Source organism: Chiloscyllium plagiosum, unplaced genomic scaffold, assembly GCF_037043375.1.
Source record: "Chiloscyllium plagiosum isolate Xiang-an unplaced genomic scaffold, Cpla_swu_hap1 HiC_scaffold_40, whole genome shotgun sequence".
Lineage (NCBI taxonomy): Eukaryota > Metazoa > Chordata > Chondrichthyes > Orectolobiformes > Hemiscylliidae > Chiloscyllium > Chiloscyllium plagiosum.
The window spans coordinates 4,048,732-4,074,011 of NW_028270178.1; the positions used below are offsets into that span (position 1 = coordinate 4,048,732).

Here is a 25,280-nt window from a genome sequence, read left to right on the forward strand (position 1 = left end):
CCTCACTCAACTCCTGCAACTCTCTCCCCTCCTGTCTCTCTCTCTCTCTCTCTCTCTCCTCCTGTCTCTCTCTCTCTCCCCCCTCCTGTCTCTCTCTCGGTCCCCCCTCCTGTCTCTCTCTCTCTCTCTCCCCCCTCCTGTCCGTCTCTGTCTCCCCCCTCCTCTCTCTCTCTCTCCCCCCCCTCCTCTCTCTCCCCCCTCCTGTCTCTCTCCCCCCCCTCCTGTCTCTCTCTCTCTCTCTCCCCTCCTGTCTCTCTCTCTCTCCCCCCTCCTGTCTCTCTCTCTCTCCCCACCTGTCTCTCTCTCTCTCCCCCTTCCTGTCCCTCTCTCTCTCTCTGCTCCTGTCTATCTCTCTCCCTTCCTGTTCCTGTCCCTCTCTCTCTCTCTCCCCTCCTGTCTCTCTCTCTCTCTCCCCCCTCTTGTCTCCCTCTCTCTCTCCCCTCCTGTCTCCCTCTCTCTCTCCCCTCCTGTCTCTCTCTCTCTCTCCCCCCTCCTGTCTCTCTCTCCCCCCTCCTGTCTCTCTCTCCCCCCTCCTGTCTCTCTCTCCCCCCTCCTGTCTCTCTCTCCCCCCTCCTGTCTCTCTCTCCCCCCCCTCTCCTGTCTCTCTCTTCCCCTCCTGTCTTTTTCTCTCTCTCTCTCCCCCCACTCCTGTTTCTCTCACCCTCTCCTGTCTCTCTCTCCCCCCTCCTGTCTCTCTCTCTCCCCCCACCTGTCTCTCTCTCTCCCCCTCCTGTCTCTCTCTCTCCCCCCTCCTGTCTCTCTCTCTCCCCCCTCCTGTCTCTCTCTCTCCCCCCTCCTGTCTCTCTCTCTCCCCCCTCCTGTCTCTCTCTCTCCCCCCTCCTGTCTCTCTCTCACCCCCCCTCCTGTCTCTCTCTCACCCCCCCTCCTGTCTCTCTCTCACCCCCCCTCCTGTCTCTCTCTCACCCCCCCTCCTGTCTCTCTCTCACCCCCCCTCCTGTCTCTCTCTCCCCCGTCCTGTCTCTCTCTCTCCACCGTCCTGTCTCTCTCTCTCTCCCCTCCTGACTCTCTCTCTCTCCACCCTCCTGTCTCTCTCTCTCCACCGTCCTGTCTCTCTCTCTCCCCCCTCCTGTCTCTCTCTCACCCCCCCTCCTGTCTCTCTCTCACCCCCCCTCCTGTCTCTCTCTCACCCCCCCTCCTGTCTCTCTCTCACCCCCCCTCCTGTCTCTCTCTCCCCCGTCCTGTCTCTCTCTCTCCACCGTCCTGTCTCTCTCTCTCTCCCCTCCTGTCTCTCTCTCTCTCCACCCTCCTGTCTCTCTCTCCCCCGTCCTGTCTCTCTCTCCACCGTCCTGTCTCTCTCTCTCCACCGTCCTGTCTCTCTCTCTCCACCGTCCTGTCTCTCTCTCTCCACCGTCCTGTCTCTCTCTCTCCACCGTCCTGTCTCTCTCTCTCCACCGTCCTGTCTCTCTCTCTCCACCGTCCTGTCTCTCTCTCTCTCCCCTCCTGTCTCTCTCTCTCCCCCCTGTCTCTCTCTCTCTCTCCCCCCCTCTCCTGTCACTCTCTTCCCCTCCTGTCTTTCTCTCTCTCTCTCTCTCCCCCCACTCCTGTTTCTCTCACCCTCTCCTGTCTCTCTCTCTCTCTCCCCCCTCCTGTCTCTCTCTCTCCCCCCTCCTGTCTCTCTCTCACCCCCCCTCATGTCTCTCTCTCCCCCGTCCTGTCTCTCTCTCTCCACCGTCCTGTCTCTCTCTCTCTCCCCTCCTGTCTCTCTCTCTCTCCCCTCCTGTCTCTCTCTCTCTCCACCCTCCTGTCTCTCTCTCCACCGTCCTGTCTCTCTCTCTCCACCGTCCTGTCTCTCTCTCTCCACCGTCCTGTCTCTCTCTCTCCACCGTCCTGTCTCTCTCTCTCTCCCCCTCCAGTCTCTCTCTCTCCCCCCTCCTGTCTCTCTCTCTCCCCCCTCCTGTCTCTCTCTCTCCCCCCTCCTGTCTCTCTCTCTCTCTCCCCTCCTGTCTCTCTCGCTCTACCCTCCTGTCTCTCTCTCTCTCTCCCCCCTCCTGTCTCTCTCTCTCTCTCTCCCCCCTCCTGTCTCTCTCTCTCTCTCTCCCCCCTCCTGTCTCTCTCTCTCTCTCCCCCCTCCTGTCTCTCTCTCTCCCCCCCTCCTGTTTCTCTCTCTCCCCCCTCCTGTCTCTCTCTCTCCCCCCTCCTGTCTCTCTCTCTCTCACCCCTCCTGTCCCTCTCTCTCTCCCCTCCTGTCCCTCTCTCTCTCCCCTCCTGTCCCTCTCTCTTTCCCCTCCTGTCTCTCTCTCTCTCCCCTCCTGTCTCTCTCTCTCTCCCCTCCTGTCTCTCTCCCCTCCTGTCTCTCTCCCCTCCTGTCTCTCTCTCTCTCCCCACCTGTCTCTCTCTCTCTCCCCTCCTGTCTCTCTCTCTCTCCCCTCCTGTCTCTCTCTCTCTCTCTCTCCCCCCTCCTATCCCTCTCTCTCTCCCCTCCTGTCCCTCTCTCTCTCCCCTCCTGTCTCTCTCTCTCTCTCTCTCCCCCCCTCCTGTCCCTCTCTCTCTCCCCTCCTGTCCCTCTCTCTCTCCCCTCCTGTCCCTCTCTCTCTCCCCTCCTGTCTCTCTCTCTCCCCCCTCCTGTCTCTCTCTCTCCCCCCTCCTGTCTCTCTCTCTTCCTTCCTGTCCTCTCTCTCTCTCTCCCCCCCTCTCCTGTCACTCTCTTCCCCTCCTGTCTTTCTCTCTCTCTCTCTCTCCCCCCACTCCTGTTTCTCTCACCCTCTCCTGTCTCTCTCTCTCTCTCCCCCCCTCCTGTCTCTCTCTCTCCCCCCTCCTGTCTCTCTCTCACCCCCCCCTCATGTCTCTCTCTCCCCCGTCCTGTCTCTCTCTCTCCACCGTCCTGTCTCTCTCTCTCTCCCCTCCTGTCTCTCTCTCTCTCCCCTCCTGTCTCTCTCTCTCTCCACCCTCCTGTCTCTCTCTCCACCGTCCTGTCTCTCTCTCTCCACCGTCCTGTCTCTCTCTCTCCACCGTCCTGTCTCACTCTCTCCACCGTCCTGTCTCTCTCTCTCCACCGTCCTGTCTCTCTCTCTCCCCCCCCTCCTGTCTCTCTCTCTCCCCCCTCCTGTCTCTCTCTCTCTCCCCTCCTGTCTCTCTCGCTCTACCCTCCTGTCTCTCTCTCTCTCTCTCCCCCCTCCTGTCTCTCTCTCTCTCTCACCCCCCTCCTGTCTCTCTCTCTCTCTCTCCCCCCTCCTGTCTCTCTCTCTCTCTCCCCCCTCCTGTCTCTCTCTCTCCCCCCTCCTGTTTCTCTCTCTCCCCCCTCCTGTCTCTCTCTCTCCCCCCTCCTGTCTCTCTCTCTCTCACCCCTCCTGTCCCTCTCTCTCTCCCCTCCTGTCCCTCTCTCTCTCCCCTCCTGTCCCTCTCTCTTTCCCCTCCTGTCTCTCTCTCTCTCCCCTCCTGTCTCTCTCTCTCTCCCCTCCTGTCTCTCTCCCCTCCTGTCTCTCTCTCTCTCCCCTCCTGTCTCTCTCTCTCTCCCCTCCTGTCTCTCTCTCTCTCCCCTCCTGTCTCTCTCTCTCTCTCTCTCTCCCCCCTCCTATCCCTCTCTCTCTCCCCTCCTGTCCCTCTCTCTCTCCCCTCCTGTCTCTCTCTCTCTCTCTCTCCCCCCTCCTGTCCCTCTCTCTCTCCCCTCCTGTCCCTCTCTCTCTCCCCTCCTGTCCCTCTCTCTCTCCCCTCCTGTCCCTCTCTCTCTCCCCTCCTGTCTCTCTCTCTCTCCCCTCCTGTCTCTCTCTCTCTCTCTCTCTCCCCCCTCCTGTCCCTCTCTCTCTCCCCTCCTGTCCCTCTCTCTCTCCCCTCCTGTCCCTCTCTCTCTCCCCTCCTGTCCCTCTCTCTCTCCCCTCCTGTCTCTCTCTCTCCCCCCTCCTGTCTCTCTCTCTCCACCGTCCTGTCTCTCTCTCCCCCGTCCTGTCTCTCTCTCCCCCGTCCTGTCTCTCTCTCCCCCGTCCTGTCTCTCTCTCTCCACCTTCCTGTCTCTCTCTCTCCACCTTCCTGTCTCTCTCTCTCCACCGTCCTGTCTCTCTCTCCCCCGTCCTGTCTCTCTCTCCCCCGTCCTGTCTCTCTCTCTCCACCGTCCTGTCTCTCTCTCTCCACCGTCCTGTCTCTCTCCCCCCTCCTGTCCCTCTCGCTCCCTCCCCCCCTCCTGTCCCTCTCCCTCTCCCCACTCCTGTCCTCTCTCCCTCCTCCTGTCTCTCTCCCTCTCCCCCCCTCCTGTCTCTCTCCCTCTCCCCCCTCCTGTCTCTCTCCCTCTCCCCACTCCTGTCTCTCTCCCTCTCCCCACTCCTGTCTCTCTCCCTCTCCCCACTCCTGTCTCTCTCCCTCTCCCCCCTCCTCTCTCTTTCCCCCCTCCTCTCTCTCTCTTTCCCCCCTCCTCTCTCTCTTTCCCCCCTACTCTCTCTTTCCCCCCTCCTCTCTCTCTTTCCCCCCTCCTCTCTCTCTTTCCCCCCTCCTCTCTCTCTCTCTCTCTCTCACCCCTCCTGTCTCTCTCTCTCTCTCACCCCTCCTGTCTCTCTCACCCCCCCTCCTGTCTCTCTCTCTCTCCACCGTCCTGTCTCTCTCTCTCCACCGTCCTGTCTCTCTCTCTCCACCGTCCTGTCTCTCTCTCTCCACCGTCCTGTCTCTCTCTCTCCACCGTCCTGTCTCTCTCTCTCCACTGTCCTGTCTCTCTCTCTCCTCCCTCCTGTCTCTCTCTCTCTCCCCTCCTGTCTCTCTCTCTCCCCTCCTGTCTCTCTCTCTCTACCCTCCTGTCTCTCTCTCTCTCTCTCCCCTCCTGTCTCTCTCTCTCTCTCCCCCCTCCTGTCTCTCTCTCTCTCTCACCCCCTCCTGTCTCTCTCTCTCTCTCCCCTCCTGTCTGTCTCTCTCTCTCTCTCCCCTCCTGTCTCTCTCCGCTCCTGTCTCTCTCTCTCTCCCCTCCTGTCTCTCTCTCTCCCCCCTCCTGTCTCTCTCTCTCCCCCCCTCCTGTCTCTCTCTCTCCCCCCCTCCTGTCTCTCTCTCTCCCCCCCTCCTGTCTCTCTCTCTCCCCCCTCCTGTCTCTCTCTCTCCCCCCCTCCTGTCTCTCTCTCTCCCCCCCTCCTGTCTCTCTCTCTCCCCCCCTCCTGTCTCTCTCTCTCCCCCCCTCCTGTCTCTCTCTCTCCCCCCCCTCCTGTCTCTCTCTCCCCCCCCCTCCTGTCTCTCTCTCCCCCCCCCTCCTGTCTCTCTCTCCCCCCCCTCCTGTCTCTCTCTCCCCCTCTCCTGTCTCTCTCCCTCTCTCCCCTCCTGTCTCTCTCCCTCTCTCTTTCTCTCCCCTCCTGTCTCTCTCTCTCTCTCTCCCCTTCTCTCCCCTCCTGTCTCTCTCTCTCTCCCCTCCTGTCTCTCTCCCCTCCTGTCTCTCTCTCTCTCTCTCTCTCTCTCCCCTCCTGACTCTCTCCCCTCCTGTCTCTCTCTCTCTCTCTCTCTCTCCCCTCCTGACTCTCTCTCTCTCTCCCCTCCTGACTCTCTCCCCTCCTGTCTCTCTCTCTCTCTCCCCTCCTGTCTCTCCCCTCCTGTCTCTCTCTCTCTCTCCCCTCCTGTCTCTCTCCCCTCCTGTCTCTCTCTCTCTCTCCCCTCCTGTCTCTCTCCCCTCCTGTCTCTCTCTCTCTCCCCCCTCCTGTCTCTCTCCCCTCCTGTCTCTCTCTCTCTCTCCCCTCCTGTCTCTCTCCCCTCCTGTCTCTCTCTCTCTCTCCCCTCCTGTCTCTCTCCCCTCCTGTCTCTCTCTCTCTCTCCCCTCCTGTCTCTCTCCCCTCCTGTCTCTCTCTCTCTCTCCCCTCCTGTCTCTCTCCCCTCCTGTCTCTCTCTCTCTCTCCCCTCCTGTCTCTCTCCCCTCCTGTCTCTCTCTCTCTCTCCACCGTCCTGTCTCTCTCCCCCCTCCTGTCCCTCTCTCTCTCCCTCCCCCCTCCTGTCCCTCTCCCTCTCCCCACTCCTGTCCCTCTCCCTCTCCCCCCTCCTGTCTCTCTCCCTCTCCCCCCTCCTGTCTCTCTCCCTCTCCCCACTCCTGTCTCTCTCCCTCTCCCCACTCCTGTCTCTCTCCCTCTCCCCACTCCTGTCTCTCTCCCTCTCCCCACTCCTGTCTCTCTCCCTCTCCCCACTCCTGTCTCTCTCCCTCTCCCCACTCCTGTCTCTCTCCCTCTCCCCCCTCCTCTCTCTTTCCCCCCTCCTCTCTCTCTCTTTCCCCCCTCCTCTCTCTCTTTCCCCCCTACTCTCTCTTTCCCCCCTCCTCTCTCTCTTTCCCCCCTCCTCTCTCTCTTTCCCCCCTCCTCTCTCTCTTTCCCCCCTCCTCTCTCTCTCTCTCTCTCTCACCCCTCCTGTCTCTCTCTCTCTCTCACCCCTCCTGTCTCTCTCACCCCCCCTCCTGTCTCTCTCTCTCTCCACCGTCCTGTCTCTCTCTCTCCACCGTCCTGTCTCTCTCTCTCCACCGTCCTGTCTCTCTCTCTCCACCGTCCTGTCTCTCTCTCTCCACTGTCCTGTCTCTCTCTCTCCTCCCTCCTGTCTCTCTCTCTCTCCCCTCCTGTCTCTCTCTCTCCCCTCCTGTCTCTCTCTCTCTACCCTCCTGTCTCTCTCTCTCTCTCCCCCCTCCTGTCTCTCTCTCTCTCTCCCCCCTCCTGTCTCTCTCTCTCTCTCACCCCCTCCTGTCTCTCTCTCTCTCTCCCCTCCTGTCTGTCTCTCTCTCTCTCTCCCCTCCTGTCTCTCTCCGCTCCTGTCTCTCTCTCTCTCCCCTCCTGTCTCTCTCTCTCCCCCCTCCTGTCTCTCTCTCTCCCCCCCTCCTGTCTCTCTCTCTCCCCCCCTCCTGTCTCTCTCTCTCCCCCCCTCCTGTCTCTCTCTCTCCCCCCCTCCTGTCTCTCTCTCTCCCCCCCCCTCCTGTCTCTCTCTCTCCCCCCCTCCTGTCTCTCTCTCTCCCCCCTCCTGTCTCTCTCTCTCCCCCCCTCCTGTCTCTCTCTCCCCCCCTCCTGTCTCTCTCTCTCCCCCCCTCCTGTCTCTCTCTCTCCCCCCCTCCTGTCTCTCTCTCTCCCCCCTCCTGTCTCTCTCTCTCCCCCCCTCCTGTCTCTCTCTCCCCCCCCCTCCTGTCTCTCTCTCTCCCCCCCCCTCCTGTCTCTCTCTCTCCCCCCCCCTCCTGTCTCTCTCTCCCCCCCCTCCTGTCTCTCTCTCCCCCCTCCTGTCTCTCTCCCTCTCTCCCCTCCTGTCTCTCTCCCTCTCTCTTTCTCTCCCCTCCTGTCTCTCTCTCTCTCTCTCCCCTTCTCTCCCCTCCTGTCTCTCTCTCTCTCTCCCCTCCTGTCTCTCTCCCCTCCTGTCTCTCTCTCTCTCTCTCTCTCCCCTCCTGACTCTCTCCCCTCCTGTCTCTCTCTCTCTCTCTCTCTCCCCTCCTGACTCTCTCTCTCTCTCCCCTCCTGACTCTCTCCCCTCCTGTCTCTCTCTCTCTCTCCCCTCCTGTCTCTCCCCTCCTGTCTCTCTCTCTCTCTCCCCTCCTGTCTCTCTCCCCTCCTGTCTCTCTCTCTCTCTCCCCTCCTGTCTCTCTCCCCTCCTGTCTCTCTCTCTCTCCCCCCTCCTGTCTCTCTCCCCTCCTGTCTCTCTCTCTCTCTCCCCTCCTGTCTCTCTCCCCTCCTGTCTCTCTCTCTCTCTCCCCCTCCTGTCTCTCTCCCCTCCTGTCTCTCTCTCTCTCTCCCCTCCTGTCTCTCTCCCCTCCTGTCTCTCTCTCTCTCTCCCCTCCTGTCTCTCTCCCCTCCTGTCTCTCTCTCTCTCTCTCCCCTCCTGTCTCTCTCCCCTCCTGTCTCTCTCTCTCTCTCCCCTCCTGTCTCTCTCCCCTCCTGTCTCTCTCTCTCTCTCTCCCCTCCTGTCTCTCACTCTCTCCCCTCCTGTCTCTCTTCCCTCCTGTCTCTCTCCCCTCCTGTCTCTCTCTCTCTCTCCCCTCCTGTCTCTCTCTCTCTCCCCTCCTGTCGCTCTCTCTCTCCCCTCCTGTCTCTCTCTCCCCCCCTCCTCTCTCTGTCTCCCCCTCCTCTCTCTCTGTCTCCCCCTCCTCTCTCTCTCTCTCCCCCTCCTCTCTCTCTCTCTCTCTCTCTCCCCGCTACTCTCTCTTTCTCCCCTCCTGTCTCTCTCACTCTCTGTCCCCCCTCCTGTCTCTCTCTCTCCCCTCCTGTCTCTCTCTCTCCCCTCCTGTCTCTCTCTCTCCCTGTCCTCTCTGCCCCCTTCTGTCTCTCTCTCCCCCCTCCTGTCTCTCTCTCTCCCCCCCTCCTGTCTCTCTCTCTCCCCCCTCCTGTCCCTCTCTCCCCCCTCCTGTCTCTCTCTCCCCCCTCCTGTCTCTCTCTCTCCCCCCTCCTGTCTCTCTCTCTCCCCCCTCCTGTCTCTCTCTCTCCCCCCTCCTGTCCCTCTCTCTCCCCCCTCCTGTCTCTCTCTCCCCCCTCCTGTCCCTCTCTCCCCCCTCCTGTCCCTCTCTCCCCCCTCTTGTCCCTCTCTCCCCCCTCCTGTCCCTCTCTCCCCCCTCCTGTCCCTCTCTCCCCACTCCTGTCCCTCTCTCCCCCACTCCTGTCCCTCTCTCCCCCACTCCTGTCCCTCTCTCCCCCACTCCTGTCCCTCTCTCCCCCACTCCTGTCCCTCTCTCCCCCACTCCTGTCCCTCTCTCCCCCACTCCTGTCCCTCTCTCCCCCACTCCTGTCTCTCTCCCCCACTCCTGTCTCTCTCCCCCACTCCTGTCCCTCTCCCCCACTCCTGTCCCTGTCCCTCTCCCCCACTCCTGTCCCTCTCCCGTCTCTCTCCCTCCCCCCCTCCTGTCTCTCTCTCTCTCCCCCCCCTCCTGTCTCTCTCTCCCCCCTCCTCTCTCTCTCTCTCTCCCCCCTCCTCTCTCTCTCTCTCTCCCCCCTCCTGTCTCTCTCTCTCTCTCCCCCCTCCTGTCTCTCTCTCTCTCCCCCCTCCTGTCCCTCTCTCTCTCCCCCCTCCTGTCCCTCTCTCTCGACCCCCCCTCCTGTCTCTCTCTCTCCCCCTCCTGTCTCTCTCTCTCTCCCCCCTCCTGTCTCTCTCTCTCTCCCCCCTCCTCTCTCTCTCTCTCTCTCTCCCCCCTCCTCTCTCTCTCTCTCTCCCCCCTCCTCTCTCTCTCCCCCCTCCTGTCTCTCTCTCTCTCCCCCCTCCTGTCTCTCTCTCTCTCCCCCCTCCTGTCTCTCTCTCTCTCCCCCCTCCTGTCCCTCTCTCTCCCCCCTCCTGTCTCTCTCTCTCTCCCCCCTCCTGTCCCTCTCTCGACCCCCCTCCTGTCTCTCTCTCTCTCCCCCTCCTGTCTCTCTCTCTCTCTCTCTCCCCCCTCCTGTCTCTCCCTCTCTCTCTCTCCCGCCTCCCGTCCCTCTCCCCCGCTCCCGTCCCCGTCCCTCTCCCCCACTCCCGTCTCTCTCCCTCCCCCCCCTCCTGTCTCTCTCTCTCCCCCCCTCCTGTCTCTCTCTCTCTCTCTCTCCCCCCTCCTGTCTCTCCCTCTCTCTCTCTCCCGCCTCCCGTCCCTCTCCCCCGCTCCCGTCCCCGTCCCTCTCCCCCGCTCCCGTCCCCGTCCCTCTCCCCCGCTCCCGTCCCCGTCCCTCTCCCCCGCTCCCGTAACCTCTCCTCTCCCCCGTCCCCCTCCCTCTCCCCCACTCCCGTCCCCCTCCCTCTCCCCCACTCCCGTCCCCCTCCCTCTCCCCCACTCCCGTCCCCCTCCCTCTCCCCCACTCCCGTCCCCCTCCCTCTCCCCCACTCCCGTCCCTCTCCCCCACTCCCGTCCCCCTCTCTCTCCCCCACTCCCGTCCCTCTCCCTCTCCCCCACTCCCGTCCCCCTCCCTCTCCCCCACTCCCGTCCCCCTCCCTCTCCCCCACTCCCGTCCCCCTCCCTCTCCCCCACTCCCGTCCCCCTCCCTCTCCCCCACTCCCGTCCCCCTCCCTCTCCCCCACTCCCGTCCCCCTCCCTCTCCCCCACTCCCGTCCCTCTCCCTCTCCCCCACTCCCGTCCCCGTCCCCGTCCCTCTCCCCCACTCCCGTCCCTCTCCCTCTCCCCCACTCCCGTCCCCCTCCCTCTCCCCCACTCCCGTCCCTCTCCCTCTCCCCCACTCCCGTCCCTCTCCCCCACTCCCGTCCCCCTCCCTCTCCCCCACTCCCGTCCCCCTCCCTCTCCCCCACTCCCGTCCCTCTCCCTCTCCCCCACTCCCGTCCCCGTCCCCGTCCCTCTCCCCCACTCCCGTCCCTCTCCCTCTCCCCCACTCCCGTCCCCCTCCCTCTCCCCCACTCCCGTCCCTCTCCCTCTCCCCCACTCCCGTCCCTCTCCCCCACTCCCGTCCCCCTCTCTCTCCCCCACTCCCGTCCCCCTCCCTCTCCCCCACTCCCGTCCCCCTCCCCCACTCCCGTCCCTCTCCCCCACTCCCGTCCCTCTCCCCCACTCCCGTCCCGCTCCCCCACTCCCGTCCCGCTCCCCCACTCCCGTCCCGCTCCCCCACTCCCGTCCCGCTCCCCCACTCCCGTCCCTCTCCCCCACTCCCGTCTCTCTCCCTCCCCCCCCTCCTGTCTCTCTCTCTCCCCCCCTCCTGTCTCTCTCTCTCTCTCTCTCCCCCCTCCTGTCTCTCCCTCTCTCTCTCTCCCGCCTCCCGTCCCTCTCCCCCGCTCCCGTCCCCGTCCCTCTCCCCCGCTCCCGTCCCCGTCCCTCTCCCCCGCTCCCGTCCCCGTCCCTCTCCCCCGCTCCCGTAACCTCTCCTCTCCCCCGTCCCCCTCCCTCTCCCCCACTCCCGTCCCCCTCCCTCTCCCCCACTCCCGTCCCCCTCCCTCTCCCCCACTCCCGTCCCCCTCCCTCTCCCCCACTCCCGTCCCCCTCCCTCTCCCCCACTCCCGTCCCTCTCCCCCACTCCCGTCCCCCTCTCTCTCCCCCACTCCCGTCCCTCTCCCTCTCCCCCACTCCCGTCCCCCTCCCTCTCCCCCACTCCCGTCCCCCTCCCTCTCCCCCACTCCCGTCCCCCTCCCTCTCCCCCACTCCCGTCCCTCTCCCTCTCCCCCACTCCCGTCCCCGTCCCCGTCCCTCTCCCCCACTCCCGTCCCTCTCCCTCTCCCCCACTCCCGTCCCCCTCCCTCTCCCCCACTCCCGTCCCTCTCCCTCTCCCCCACTCCCGTCCCTCTCCCCCACTCCCGTCCCCCTCCCTCTCCCCCACTCCCGTCCCCCTCCCTCTCCCCCACTCCCGTCCCTCTCCCTCTCCCCCACTCCCGTCCCCGTCCCCGTCCCTCTCCCCCACTCCCGTCCCTCTCCCTCTCCCCCACTCCCGTCCCCCTCCCTCTCCCCCACTCCCGTCCCTCTCCCTCTCCCCCACTCCCGTCCCTCTCCCCCACTCCCGTCCCCCTCTCTCTCCCCCACTCCCGTCCCCCTCCCTCTCCCCCACTCCCGTCCCCCTCCCCCACTCCCGTCCCTCTCCCCCACTCCCGTCCCTCTCCCCCACTCCCGTCCCGCTCCCCCACTCCCGTCCCGCTCCCCCACTCCCGTCCCGCTCCCCCACTCCCGTCCCGCTCCCCCACTCCCGTCCCTCTCCCCCACTCCCGTCTCTCTCCCTCCCCCCCCTCCTGTCTCTCTCTCTCCCCCCCCTCCTGTCTCTCTCTCTCCCTCCCCTCCTGTCTCTCTCTCTCTCCCCCCTCCTGTCTCTCTCTCTCTCTCCCCCCTCCTGTCTCTCTCTCTCTCCCCCCTCCTGTCTCTCTCTCTCTCCCCCCTCCTGTCTCTCTCTCTCTCCCCCCTCCTGTCTCTCTCTCTCTCCCCCCTCCTGTCTCTCTCTCCCCCCTCCTGTCTCTCTCTCCCCCCTCCTGTCTCTCTCTCCCTTCCCCCTCCTGTCTCTCTCTCCCTCCCCCCTCCTGTCCCTCTCTCCCCCCTCCTGTCCCTCTCTCCCCCACTCCTGTCCCTCTCTCCCCCACTCCTGTCCCTCTCCCCCCTCCTGTCCCTCTCTCCCCCACTCCTGTCCCTCTCTCCCCCACTCCTGTCCCTCTCTCCCCCACTCCTGTCCCTCTCTACCCCACTCCTGTCCCTCTCTCCCCCACTCCTGTCCTTGTCCCTGTCCCCCACTCCTGTCCCTCTCTCCCCCACTCCTGTCCCTCTCTCCCCCACTCCTGTCCCTCTCTCCCCCACTCCTGTCCCTCTCTCCCCCACTCCTGTCCCTGTCCCTGTCCCCCACTCCTGTCCCTCTCCCCCCCTCCTGTCTCTCTCCCCCCCTCCTGTCTCTCTCTCTCTCTCTCCCCCTCCTGTCTCTCTCTCTCTCCCCCCTCCTGTCTCTCTCTCTCCCCCCTCCTGTCTCTCTCTCTCCCCCCCTCCTGTCTCTCTCTCTTCCCTCCTGTCTCTCTCTCTCTCTCTCCCCCCCACTCCTGTCTCTCTCTTCCCCTCCTGTCTTTCTCTCTCTCTCTCTCTCCCCCCACTCCTGTTTCTCTCACCCTCTCCTGTCTCTCTCTCTCCCCCCTCCTGTCTCTCTCTCTCCCCCCTCCTGTCTCTCTCTCTCCCCCCTCCTGTCTCTCTCTCTCCCCCCTCCTGTCTCTCTCTCTCCCCCCTCCTGTCTCTCTCTCCCCCCTCCTGTCCCTCTCTCTCCCCCCTCCTGTCCCTCTCTCTCCCCCCTCGTGTCCCTCTCTCTCCCCCCTCCTGTCCCTCTCTCCCCCCTCCTGTCCCTCTCTCCCCCCTCCTGTCCCTCTCTCCCCCCTCCTGTCCCTCTCTCCCCCCTCTTGTCCCTCTCTCCCCCCTCCTGTCCCTCTCTCCCCCCTCCTGTCCCTCTCTCCCCCCTCCTGTTCCTCTCTCTCTCCCCCTCCTGTCTCTCTCTCTTCCCTCCTGTCTCTCTCTCTTCCCTCCTGTCTCTCTCTCTCTCTCCCCCCCCTCTCCTGTCTCTCTCTTCCCCTCCTGTCTTTCTCTCTCTCTCTCCCCCCACGCCTGTTTCTCTCACCCTCTCCTGTCTCTCTCTCTCCCCCCTCCTGTCTCTCTCTCTCTCCCCCCTCCTGTCTCTCTCTCTCTCTCCCCTCCTGTCTCTCTCTCTCTCCCCCCTCCTGTCTCTCTCTCTCTCCCCCCTCCTGTCTCTCTCTCTCCCCCCTCCTGTCTCTCTCTCTCCCCCCTCCTGTCTCTCTCTCTCTCCCCCCTCCTGTCTCTCTCTCTCCCCCCTCCTGTCTCTCTCTCTCCCCCCTCCTGTCTCTCTCTCTCTCCCCCCTCCTGTCTCTCTCTCTCCCCCCTCCTGTCTCTCTCTCTCCCCCCTCCTGTCTCTCTCTCTCACCCCTCCTGTCTCTCTCTCTCACCCCTCCTGTCTCTCTCTCTCACCCCTCCTGTCTCTCTCTCCCCCGTCCTCTCTCTCCCCCCCGTCCTGTCTCTCTCTCCCCCGTCCTGTCTCTCTCTCCCCCGCCGTCTCTCCACCGTCCTGTCTCTCTCTCTCACCCTCTCCTGTCTCTCTCTCTCCCCCCTCCTGTCTCTCTCTCTCCCCCCTCCTGTCTCTCTCTCTCCCCCCTCCTGTCTCTCTCTCTCCCCCCTCCTGTCTCTCTCTCTCTCCCCCCTCCTGTCTCTCTCTCTCTCCCCCCTCCTGTCTCTCTCTCTCTCCCCCCTCCTGTCTCTCTCTCTCTCCCCCCTCCTGTCTCTCTCTCTCTCCCCCCTCCTGTCTCTCTCTCTCCCCCCTCCTGTCTCTCTCTCTCCCCCCCTGTCTCTCTCTCTCTCACCCCTCTTGTCTCTCTCTCTCTCACCCCTCCTGTCTCTCTCTCCCCCGTCCTCTCTCTCCCCCCCGTCCTGTCTCTCTCTCCCCCGTCCTGTCTCTCTCTCCCCCGCCCTGTCTCTCTCTCCCCCGCCCTGTCTCTCTCTCCCCCACTCCTGTCTCTCTCTCTCTCTCCCCCTCCTGTCTCTCTCTCTCCCCCCTCCTGTCTCTCTCTCTCCACCGTCCTGTCTCTCTCTCTCCCCCCCTCCTGTCTCTCTCTCTCCCCCCCTCCTGTCTCTCTCTCTCTCTCCCCCTCCTGTCTCTCTCTCTCCCCCCTCCTGTCTCTCTCTCTCCCCCCTCCTGTCTCTCTCTCTCCCCCCTCCTGTCTCTCTCTCTTCCCTCCTGTCTCTCTCTCTCTCTCCCCCCCTCTCCTGTCTCTCTCTTCCCCTCCTGTCTTTCTCTCTCTCTCTCTCTCTCCCCACTCCTGTTTCTCTCATCCTCTCCTGTCTCTCTCTCTCCCCCCTCCTGTCTCTCTCTCTCCCCCCTCCTGTCTCTCTCTCCCCCCCCTCCTGTCCCTCTCTCCCCGCTCCTGTCCCTCTCTCCCCCCTCCTGTCCCTCTCTCCCCCCTCCTGTCCCTCTCTCCCCCACTCCTGTCCCTCTCTCCCCCACTCCTGTCCCTCTCTCCCCCACTCCTGTCCCTCTCTCCCCCACTCCTGTCCCTCTCTCCCCCACTCCTGTCCCTCTCTCCCCCACTCCTGTCCCTCTCTCCCCCACTCCTGTCCCTCTCTCCCCCACTCCTGTCCCTCTCTCCCCCACTCCTGTCCCTCTCTCCCCCACTCCTGTCCCTCTCTCCCCCCTCCTGTCTCTCTCCCCCCCTCCTGTCTCTCTCCCCCCCTCCTGTCTCTCTCCCCCCCTCCTGTCTCTCTCTCTCTCTCCCCCTCCTGTCTCTCTCTCTCCCCCCCCTGTCTCTCTCTCTCCCCCCTCCTGTCTCTCTCTCTTCCCTCCTGTCTCTCTCTCTTCCCTCCTGTCTCTCTCTCTCTCTCCCCCCCCCTCTCCTGTCTCTCTCTTCCCCTCCTGTCTTTCTCTCTCTCTCTCTCTCTCTCCCCCCACTCCTGTTTCTCTCACCCTCTCCTGTCTCTCTCTCTCCCCCCTCCTGTCTCTCTCTCTCCCCCCTCCTGTCTCTCTCTCTCCCCCCTCCTGTCTCTCTCTCTCCCCCCTCCTGTCTCTCTCTCTCCCCCCTCCTGTCTCTCTCTCTCCCCCCTCCTGTCTCTCTCTCTCTCCCCCCTCCTGTCTCTCTCTCTCTACCCCCTCCTGTCTCTCTCTCTCTCCCCCCTCCTGTCTCTCTCTCTCTCCCCCCTCCTGTCTCTCTCTCTCTCCCCCCTCCTGTCTCTCTCTCTCTCCCCCCTCCTGTCTCTCTCTCTCTCCCCCCTCCTGTCTCTCTCTCTCTCCCCCCCTCCTGTCTCTCTCTCTCCCCCCCTCCTGTCTCTCTCTCTCCCCCCTCCTGTCTCTCTCTCTCCCCCCTCCTGTCTCTCTCTCTCCCCCCTCCTGTCTCTCTCTCTCCCCCCTCCTGTCTCTCTCTCTCCACCCTCCTGTCTCTCTCTCTCACCCCTCCTGTCTCTCTCTCTCACCCCTCCTGTCTCTCTCTCCCCCGTCCTGTCTCTCTCTCTCCACCGTCCTGTCTCTCTCTCTCCACCGTCCTGTCTCTGTCTCTCCACCGTCCTGTCTCTCTCTCTCCACCGTCCTGTCTCTCTCTCTCTCCCTTGTCCTGTCTCTCTCTCTCTCTCCCCTGTCCTGTCTCTCTCTCTCCCCCCTCCTGTCTCTCTCCCTCTCCCCCCTCCTCTATCTCTCTTTCCCCCATCCTCTCTCTCTCTTTCCCCCCTCCTCTCACTCTTTCCCCCCTCCTCTCTCTCTCTTTCCCCCTCCTCTCTCTCTCTCCCCCCCTCCTGTCTCTGTCTCTCTCCCCCCTCCTGTCTCTCTCTCTCACCCCCCCTCCTGTCTCTCTCTCTCCCCCACTCCTGTCTCTCTCTCTCTCTCTCTCTCTCTCCCCCCCTCCTGTCTCTCTCTCTCCCCCCACCTGTCGCTCTCTCTCTCCCCCCTCCTGTCTCTCTCTCTCTCTCCCCCCTCCTGTCTCTCTCTCTCTCTCCCCCCTCCTGTCTCTCTCTCTCTCTCCCCCCTCCTGTCCCTCTCTCCTCCCTCCTGTCCCTCTCTCCCCCCTCCTGTCCCTCTCTCCGCACTCCTGTCTCTCTCTCTCACTCTCTCTCTTCCCTCCTGTCTCTCTCACTCTCTCTCCCCCCTCCTGTCTCTCTCACTCTCTCTCCCCCCTCCTGTCTCTCTCTCTCCCCCCTCCTGTCTCTCTCTCTCTCTCTCCCCTCCTGTCTCTCTCTCTCCCCTCCTGTCTCTCTCTCCCCTCCTGTCTCTCTCTCTCTCCCCTCCTGTCTCTCTCTCTCCCCTCCTGTCTCTCTCTCTCCCCGTCCTCTCTGCCCCCTTCTGTCTCTCTCACCCCCCTCCTGTCTCTCTCTCTCCCCCCCTCCTGTCTCTCTCTCTCCCTCTCCTGTCTCTCTCTCTCCCCCCCTCCTGTCTCTCTCTCTCCCCCACTCCTGTCCCTCTCTCCCCCACTCCTGTCCCTCTCTCCCCCACTCCTGTCCCTCTCTCCCCCACTCCTGTCCCTCTCTCCCCCACTCCTGTCCCTCTCTCCCCCACTCCTGTCCCTCTCTCCCCCACTCCTGTCACTCTCCCCCACTCCTGTCCCTCTCTCCCCCCTCCTGTCTCTCTCCCCCCCTCCTGTCTCTCTCCCCCCCTCCTGTCTCTCTCTCTCTCTCCCCCTCCTGTCTCTCTCTCTCCCCCCCCTGTCTCTCTCTCTCCCCCCTCCTGTCTCTCTCTCTTCCCTCCTGTCTCTCTCTCTTCCCTCCTGTCTCTCTCTCTTCCCTCCTGTCTCTCTCACTCTCTCCCCCCCCTCTCCTGTCTCTCTCTTCCCCTCCTGTCTTTCTCTCTCTCTCTCTCTCTCTCCCCCCACTCCTGTTTCTCTCACCCTCTCCTGTCTCTCTCTCTCCCCCCTCCTGTCTCTCTCTCTCCCCCCTCCTGTCTCTCTCTCTCCCCCCTCCTGTCTCTCTCTCTCTACCCCCTCCTGTCTCTCTCTCTCTCCCCCCTCCTATCTCTCTCTCTCTCCCCCCTCCTGTCTCTCTCTCTCCCCCCTCCTGTCTCTCTCTCTCTCCCCCCTCCTGTCTCTCTCTCTCTCCCCCCTCCTGTCTCTCTCTCTCTCCCCCCTCCTGTCTCTCTCTCTCTCCCCCCTCCTGTCTCTCTCTCTCCCCCCCTCCTGTCTCTCTCTCTCCCCCCCTCCTGTCTCTCTCTCTCCCCCCCTCCTGTCTCTCTCTCTCCCCCCTCCTGTCTCTCTCTCTCCCCCCTCCTGTCTCTCTCTCTCCCCCCTCCTGTCTCTCTCTCTCCCCCCTCCTGTCTCTCTCTCCCCCCTCCTGTCTCTCTCTCTCCCCCCTCCTGTCTCTCTCTCCCCCCTCCTGTCTCTCTCTCTCCCCCCTCCTGTCTCTCTCTCTCCCCCCTCCTGTCTCTCTCTCTCCACCCTCCTGTCTCTCTCTCTCACCCCTCCTGTCTCTCTCTCTCACCCCTCCTGTCTCTCTCTCACCCCTCCTGTCTCTCTCTCCCCCGTCCTGTCTCTCTCTCTCCACCGTCCTGTCTCTCTCTCTCCACCGTCCTGTCTCTCTCTCTCCACCGTCCTGTCTCTCTCTCTCCACCGTCCTGTCTCTCTCTCTCTCCCTTGTCCTGTCTCTCTCTCTCTCTCCCCTGTCCTGTCTCTCTCTCTCCCCCCTCCTGTCTCTCTCCCTCTCCCCCCTCCTCTATCTCTCTTTCCCCCATCCTCTCTCTCTCTTTCCCCCCTCCTCTCACTCTTTCCCCCCTCCTCTCTCTCTCTTTCCCCCTCCTCTCTCTCTCTCCCCCCCTCCTGTCTCTCTCTCTCTCTCCCCCCTCCTGTCTCTCTCTCTCACCCCCCCTCCTGTCTCTCTCTCTCCCCCACTCCTGTCTCTCTCTCTCTCTCTCTCTCTCCCCCCCTCCTGTCTCTCTCTCTCCCCCCTCCTGTCGCTCTCTCTCTCCCCCCTCCTGTCGCTCTCTCTCTCTCCCCCCTCCTGTCTCTCTCTCTCTCTCCCCCCTCCTGTCCCTCTCTCCTCCCTCCTGTCCCTCTCTCCTCCCTCCTGTCCCTCTCTCCCCCCTCCTGTCCCTCTCTCCCCCCTCCTGTCCCTCTCTCCCCACTCCTGTCTCTCTCTCCCCACTCCTGTCTCTCTCTCCCCACTCCTGTCTCTCTCTCTCACTCTCTCTCTCCCCTCCTGTCTCTCTCACTCTCTCTCCCCCCTCCTGTCTCTCTCACTCTCTCTCCACCCTCCTGTCTCTCTCTCTCTCTCTCTCTCTCCCCTCCTGTCTCTCTCTCCCCCCTCCTGTCTCTCTCTCTCTCCCCCCTCCTGTCTCTCTCTCTCTCTCCCCCCTCCTGTCTCTCTCTCTCTCCCCCCTCCTGTCTCTCTCTCTCTCCCCCCTCCTGTCTCTCTCTCTCTCCCCCCTCCTGTCTCTCTCTCTCTCCCCCCTCCTGTCTCTCTCTCTCTCCCCCCTCCTGTCTCTCTCTCCCCCCTCCTGTCTCTCTCTCTCTCCCCCCTCCTGTCCCTCTCTCCCCCCTCCTGTCCCTCTCTCCCCCACTCCTGTCCCTCTCTCCCCCACTCCTGTCCCTGTCCCTCTCCCCCACTCCTGTCCCTCTCCCCCCTCCTGTCCCTCTCTCCCCCACTCCTGTCCCTGTCCCTGTCCCCCACTCCTGTCCCTCTCTCCCCCACTCCTGTCCCTCTCTCCCCCACTCCTGTCCCTGTCCCTGTCCCCCACTCCTGTCCCTCTCTCCCCCACTCCTGTCCCTCTCTCCCCCACTCCTGTCCCTCTCTCCCCCACTCCTGTCCCTGTCCCTGTCCCCCACTCCTGTCCCTCTCTCCCCCACTCCTGTCTCTCTCCCCCCCTCCTGTCTCTCTCCCCCCCTCCTGTCTCTCTCTCTCCCCCTCCTGTCTCTCTCTCTCCCCCCTCCTGTCTCTCTCTCTCCCCCCTCTCCTGTCTCTCTCTTCCCCTCCTGTCTTTCTCTCTCTCTCTCCCCCCACTCCTGTTTCTCTCACCCTCTCCTGTCTCTCTCTCTCCCCCCTCCTGTCTCTCTCTCTCCCCCCTCCTGTCTCTCTCTCTCCCCCCTCCTGTCTCTCTCTCTCCCCCCTCCTGTCTCTCTCTCTCCCCCCTCCTGTCCCTCTCTCTCCCCCCTCCTGTCTCTCTCTCTCCCCCCTCCTGTCCCTCTCTCCCCCCTCCTGTCTCTCTCTCTCCCCCCTCCTGTCCCTCTCTCCCCCCTCCTGTCCCTCTCTCCCCCCTCTTGTCCCTCTCTCCCCCCTCCTGTCCCTCTCTCCCCCCTCCTGTCCCTCTCTCCCCCCTCCTGTCCCTCTCTCCCCACTCCTGTCCCTCTCTCCCCCACTCCTGTCCCTCTCTCCCCCACTCCTGTCCCTCTCTCCCCCACTCCTGTCCCTCTCTCCCCACTCCTGTCCCTCTCTCCCCCACTCCTGTCCCTCTCTCCCCCACTCCTGTCCCTCTCTCCCCCACTCCTGTCCCACTCTCCCCCACTCCTGTCTATCTCCCCCATTCCTGTCCCTCTCCCCCACTCCTGTCCCTGTCCCTCTCCCCCACTCCTGTCCCTCTCCTCCACTCCTGTCCCTCTCTCCCCCCTCCTGTCTCTCTCCCCCCCTCCTGTCTCTCTCTCTCTCTCCCCCTCCTGTCTCTCTCTCTCCCCCCTCCTGTCTCTCTCTCTCCCCCCTCCTGTCTCTCTCTCTCCCCCCTCCTGTCTCTCTCTCTCTCCCCCCTCCTGTCTCTCTCTCTCTCTCCCCACCCTCTCCTGTCTCTCTCTTCCGCTCCTGTCTTTCTCTCTCTCTCTCCCCCCACTCCTGTTTCTCTCCCCCCTCCTGTCTCTCTCTCTCCCCCCTCCTGTCTCTCTCTCTCCCCCCTCCTGTCTCTCTCTCTCTCCCCCCTCCTGTCTCTCTCTCTCCCCCCTCCTGTCTCTCTCTCTCTCCCCCCTCCTGTCTCTCTCTCTCTCCCCCCTCCTGTCTCTCTCTCTCTCCCCCCTCCTGTCTCTCTCTCTCTCCCCCCTCCTGTCTCTCTCTCTCTCCCCCCTCCTGTCTCTCTCTCTCTCCCCCCTCCTGTCTCTCTCTCTCTCCCCCCTCCTGTCTCTCTCTCCCCCCTCCTGTCTCTCTCTCCCCCCTCCTGTCTCTCTCTCCCCCCTCCTGTCTCTCTCTCTCTCCCCCCTCCTGTCCCTCTCTCCCCCCTCCTGTCCCTCTCTCCCCCCTCCTGTCCCTGTCTCCCCCCTCCTGTCCCTCTCTCCCCCACTCCTGTCCCTGTCCCTCTCCCCCACTCCTGTCCCTCTCCCCCCTCCTGTCCCTCTCTCCCCCACTCCTGTCCCTGTCCCTGTCCCCCACTCCTGTCCCTCTCTCCCCCACTCCTGTCCCTCTCTCCCCCACTCCTGTCCCTCTCTCCCCCACTCCTGTCCCTGTCCCTGTCCCCCACTCCTGTCCCTCTCTCCCCCACTCCTGTCCCTCTCTCCCCCACTCCTGTCCCTCTCTCCCCCACTCCTGTCCCTGTCCCCCACTCCTGTCCCTCTCTCCCCCACTCCTGTCTCTCTCCCCCCCTCCTGTCTCTCTCCCCCCCTCCTGTCTCTCTCTCTCTCTCCCCCTCCTGTCTCTCTCTCTCCCCCCTCCTGTCTCTCTCTCTCCCCCCCTCCTGTCTCTCTCTCTCTCTCCCCCCCTCTCCTGTCTCTCTCTTCCCCTCCTGTCTTTCTCTCTCTCTCTCCCCCCACTCCTGTTTCTCTCACCCTCTCCTGTCTCTCTCTCTCCCCCCTCCTGTCTCTCTCTCTCCCCCCTCCTGTCTCTCTCTCTCCCCCCTCCTGTCTCTCTCTCTCCCCCCTCCTGTCTCTCTCTCTCCCCCCTCCTGTCTCTCTCTCTCTCCCCCCTCCTGTCTCTCTCTCTCTCCCCCCTCCTGTCCCTCTCTCTCCCCCCTCCTGTCTCTCTCTCTCCCCCCTCCTGTCCCTCTCTCCCCCCTCCTGTCTCTCTCTCTCCCCCCTCCTGTCCCTCTCTCCCCCCTCCTGTCCCACTCTCCCCCCTCCTGTCCCTCTCTCCCCCCTCCTGTCCCTCTCTCCCCACTCCTGTCCCTCTCTCCCCCACTCCTGTCCCTCTCTCCCCCACTCCTGTCCCTCTCTCCCCCACTCCTGTCCCTCTCTCCCCCACTCCTGTCCCTCTCTCCCCCACTCCTGTCCATCTCCCCCATTCCTGTCTCTCTCCCCCACTCCTGTCCCTGTCCCTCTCCCCCACTCCTGTCCCTCTCCCCCACTCCCGTCTCTCTCCCTCCCCCCCCCTCCTGTCTCTCTCTCTCCCCCCCCTCCTGTCTCTCTCTCTCTCCCCCCTCCTGTCTCTCTCTCTCTCCCCCCTCCTGTCTCTCTCTCCCCCCTCCTGTCTCTCTCTCTCTCCCCCCTCCTCTCTCTCTCTCCCCCCTCCTGTCTCTCTCTCTCTCCCCCCTCCTGTCTCTCTCTCTCTCCCCCCTCCTGTCTCTCTCTCTCTCCCCCCTCCTGTCTCTCTCTCTCTCCCCCCTCGTGTCTCTCTCTCTCTCCCCCCTCCTGTCCCTCTCTCTCTCCCCCCTCCTGTCCCTCTCTCGACCCCCCTCCTGTCTCTCTCTCTCTCCCCCTCCTGACTCTCTCTCTCTCTCCCCCTCCTGTCTCTCTCTCTCTCCCCCCTCCTCTCTCTCTCTCTCTCCCCCTCCTCTCTCTCTCTCTCTCCCCCCTCCTCTCTCTCTCTCTCTCCCCCCTCCTGTCTCTCTCTCTCTCCCCCCTCCTGTCTCTCACTCTCTCCCCACTCCTGTCCCTCTCTCTCTCCCCCCTCCTGTCCCTCTCTCGACCCCCCTCCTGTCTCTCTCTCTCTCCCCCTCCTGTCTCTCTCTCGACCCCCACTCCTGTCTCTCTCTCTCTCTCTCTCCCCCCTCCTGTCTCTCCCTCTCTCTCTCTCCCCCCTCCTGTCTCTCCCTCTCCCTCTCCCCCACTCCCGTCCCTCTCCCCCACTCCCGTCCCTCTCCCCCACTCCCGTCCCCGTCCCTCTCCCCCACTCCCGTCCCCCTCCCTCTCCCCCACTCCCGTCCCCCTCCCTCTCCCCCACTCCCGTCCCCCTCCCTCTCCCCCACTCCCGTCCCCCTCCCTCTCCCCCACTCCCGTCCCCCTCCCTCTCCCCCACTCCCGTCCCCCTCCCTCTCCCCCACTCCCGTCCCCCTCCCTCTCCCCCACTCCCGTCCCCCTCCCTCTCCCCCACTCCCGTCCCCTCCCTCTCCCCCACTCCCGTCCCCCTCCCTCTCCCCCACTCCCGTCCCCCTCCCTCTCCCCCACTCCCGTCCCCCTCTCTCTCCCCCACTCCCGTCCCCCTCTCTCTCCCCCACTCCCGTCCCCCTCCCTCTCCCCCACTCCCGCCCCCCTCCCTCTCCCCCACTCCCGCCCCCCTCCCTCTCCCCCACTCCCGCCCCCCTCCCCCACTCCCGTCCCCCTCCCCCACTCCCGTCCCCCTCCCCCACTCCCGTCCCTCTCCCCCACTCCCGTCCCTCTCCCCCACTCCCGTCCCGCTCCCCCACTCCCGTCCCTCTCCCCCACTCCCGTCTCTCTCTCTCCCCCCCCTCCTGTCTCTCTCTCTCCCCCCCCTCCTGTCTCTCTCTCTCCCCCCCCTCCTGTCTCTCTCTCTCCCCCCCCTCCTGTCTCTCTCTCTCCCCCCCCTCCTGTCTCTCTCTCTCTCTCCCCCCTCCTGTCTCTCTCTCTCTCCCCCCTCCTGTCTCTCTCTCTCTCCCCCCTCCTGTCTCTCTCTCTCTCCCCCCTCCTGTCTCTCTCTCTCTCCCCCCTCCTGTCTCTCTCTCTCTCCCCCCTCCTGTCTCTCTCTCTCTCCCCCCTCCTGTCTCTCTCTCTCTCCCCCCTCCTGTCTCTCTCTCTCTCCACCCTCCTGTCTCTGTCTCTCTCCCCCCTCCTGTCTTTCTCTCTCTCCCCCCTCCTGTCTCTCTCTCTCTCCCCCCTCCTGTCTCTCTCTCCCCCTCCTGTCTCTCTCTCCCCCCCTCCTGTCTCTCTCTCCCTCCCCCCTCCTGTCTCTCTCTCCCTCCCCCCTCCTGTCCCTCTCTCCCTCCCCCCTCCTGTCCTCTCTCCCTCCCCCCTCCTGTCCCTCTCTCCCCCCTCCCGTCCCTCTCTCCCCCCACTCCTGTCCCTCTCCCCCCTCCTGTCCCTCTCTCCCCCACTCCTGTCCCTCTCTCCCCCCACTCCTGTCCCTCTCTCCCCCACTCCTGTCCCTCTCTCCCCACTCCTGTCCCTCTCTCCCCCACTCCTGTCCCTGTCCCCCACTCCTTCCCTCTCTCCCCCACTCCTGTCCCTCTCTCCCCATTCCTGTCCCTCTCTCCCCCACTCCTGTCCCTGTCCCCCACTCCTGTCTCTCTCCCCCACTCCTGTCCCTCTCTCCCCCACTCCTGTCCCTGTCCCTGTCCCCACTCCTGTCCCTCTCTCCCCCACTCCTGTCCCTCTCTCCCCCACTCCTGTCCCTCTCTCCCCCACTCCTGTCCCTGTCCCTGTCCCCCCACTCCTGTCCCTCTCTCCCCCACTCCTGTCCCTCTCTCCCCCACTCCTGTCCCTCTCTCCCCCACTCCTGTCCCTGTCCCCCACTCCTGTCCCTGTCCCCACTCCTGTCCCTCTCTCCCCCCACTCCTGTCCCTCTCTCCCCCACTCCTGTCCCTCTCTCCCCACTCCTGTCCCCTGTCCCCCACTCCTGTCTCTCTCCCCCACTCCTGTCCTCTCTCCCCCACTCCTGTCCCTGTCCCTGTCCCCCACTCCTGTCCCTCTCTCCCCCTCTCCTGTCCCTCTCTCCCCCACTCCTGTCCCCTCTCTCCCCCACTCCTGTCCCTGTCCCCCACTCCTGTCCCTCTCTCCCCCACTCCTGTCCCTCTCTCCCCCCACTCACTGTCCTCTCTCCCCCACTCCTGTCCCTGTCCCTGTCCCCCACTCCTGTCCCTCTCTCCCCCCACTCCTGTCTCTCTCCCCCCCCTCCTGTCTCTCTCCCCCCCTCCTGTCTCTCTCTCTCCCCCTCCTGTCTCTCTCTCTCCCCCCTCCTGTCTCTCTCTCTTCCCTCCTGTCTCTCTCTCTTCCCTCCTGTCTCTCTCTCTCTCTCCCCCCCTCTCCTGTCTCTCTCTTCCCCTCCTGTCTTTCTCTCTCTCTCTCTCTCCCCCCACTCCTGTTTCTCTCACCCTCTCCTGTCTCTCTGTCTCCCCCCTCCTGTCTCTCTCTCTCCCCCCTCCTGTCTCTCTCTCTCCCCCCTTCTGTCTCTCTCTCTCCCCCCTCCTGTCTCCTCTCTCTCCTCCCCTCCTGTCTCTCTCTCCCCCCTCCTGTCCCTCTCTCTCCCCCCTCCTGTCTCTCTCTCCCCCCTCCTGTCCCTCTCTCCCCCCTCTTGTCCCTCTCTCCCCCCTCTTGTCCCTCTCTCCCCCCCTCCTGTCCCTCTCTCCCCCTCCTGTCCCTCTCTCCCCCACTCCTGTCCCTGTCCCCCACTCCTATCCCTGTCCCCCACTCCTGTCCCTCTCTCCCCCACTCCTTCCCTCTCTCCCCCACTCCTGTCCCTCTCTCCCCCACTCCTGTCCCTGTCCCCCACTCCTGTCTCTCTCCCCCACTCCTGTCCCTCTCTCCCCCACTCCTGTCCCTGTCCTGTCCCCCACTCCTGTCCCTCTCTCCCCCTCTCCTGTCCCTCTCTCCCCCACTCCTGTCCCTCTCTCCCCACTCCTGTCCCTGTCCCCACTCCTGTCCCTCTCTCCCCCACTCCTGTCCCTCTCTCCCCCACTCCTGTCCCTCACTCCCCCACTCCTGTCCCTGTCCCTGTCCCCCACTCCTGTCCCTCTCCTCCCCCACTCCTGTCTCTCTCCCCCCCTCCTGTCTCTCTCCCCCCCTCCTGTCTCTCTCTCTCCCCCCCTCCTGTCTCTCTCTCTCCCCCCCTCCTGTCTCTCTCTCTTCCCTCCTGTCTCTCTCTCTTCCCTCCTGTCTCTCTCTCTTCCTCTTCTTCTCTCTCTCTCTCCCCCCCTCTCCTGTCTCTCTCTTCCCCTCCTGTCTTTCTCTCTCTCTCTCTCTCCCCCCACTCCTGTTTCTCTCACCCTCTCCTGTCTCTCTGTCTCCCCTCTCCTGTCTCTCTCTCTCCCCCCTCCTGTCTCTCTCTCTCCCCCCTTCTGTCTCTCTCTCTCCCCCTCCTGTCTCTCTCTCTCCCCCCTCCTGTCTCTCTCTCCCCCTCCTGTCCCTCTCTCTCCCCCCTCCTGTCCTCTCTCTCCCCCCTCCTGTCCCTCTCTCCCCCCCTCTTGTCCCTCTCTCCCCCCTCTTGTCCCTCTCTCTCCCCCCTCCTGTCCCTCTCTCCCCCTCCTGTCCCTCTCTCCCCCCTCCTGTCCCTCTCTCCCCCTCCTGTCCTCTATCCCCCCTCCTGTTCCTCTCTCTCTCTCCCCCTCCTGTCTCTCTCTCCCCCTCCTGTCTCTCTCTCTCCCCCCCTCCTGTCTCTCTCTCTCCCCCTCCTGTCTCTCTCTCTCTCCCCCCTCCTGTCTCTCTCTCTCTCTCCCCCTCCTGTCTCTCTC

General features: G+C 64.2%; 1 pseudogene; it reads left to right on the forward strand.

Moving 5' to 3' along the window:
• Positions 1 to 207: 207 nt before the first annotated feature.
• LOC148138291 (uncharacterized) overlaps positions 208 to 25,280 on the forward strand; it is a 29,611-nt pseudogene continuing 4,538 nt past the window's right edge.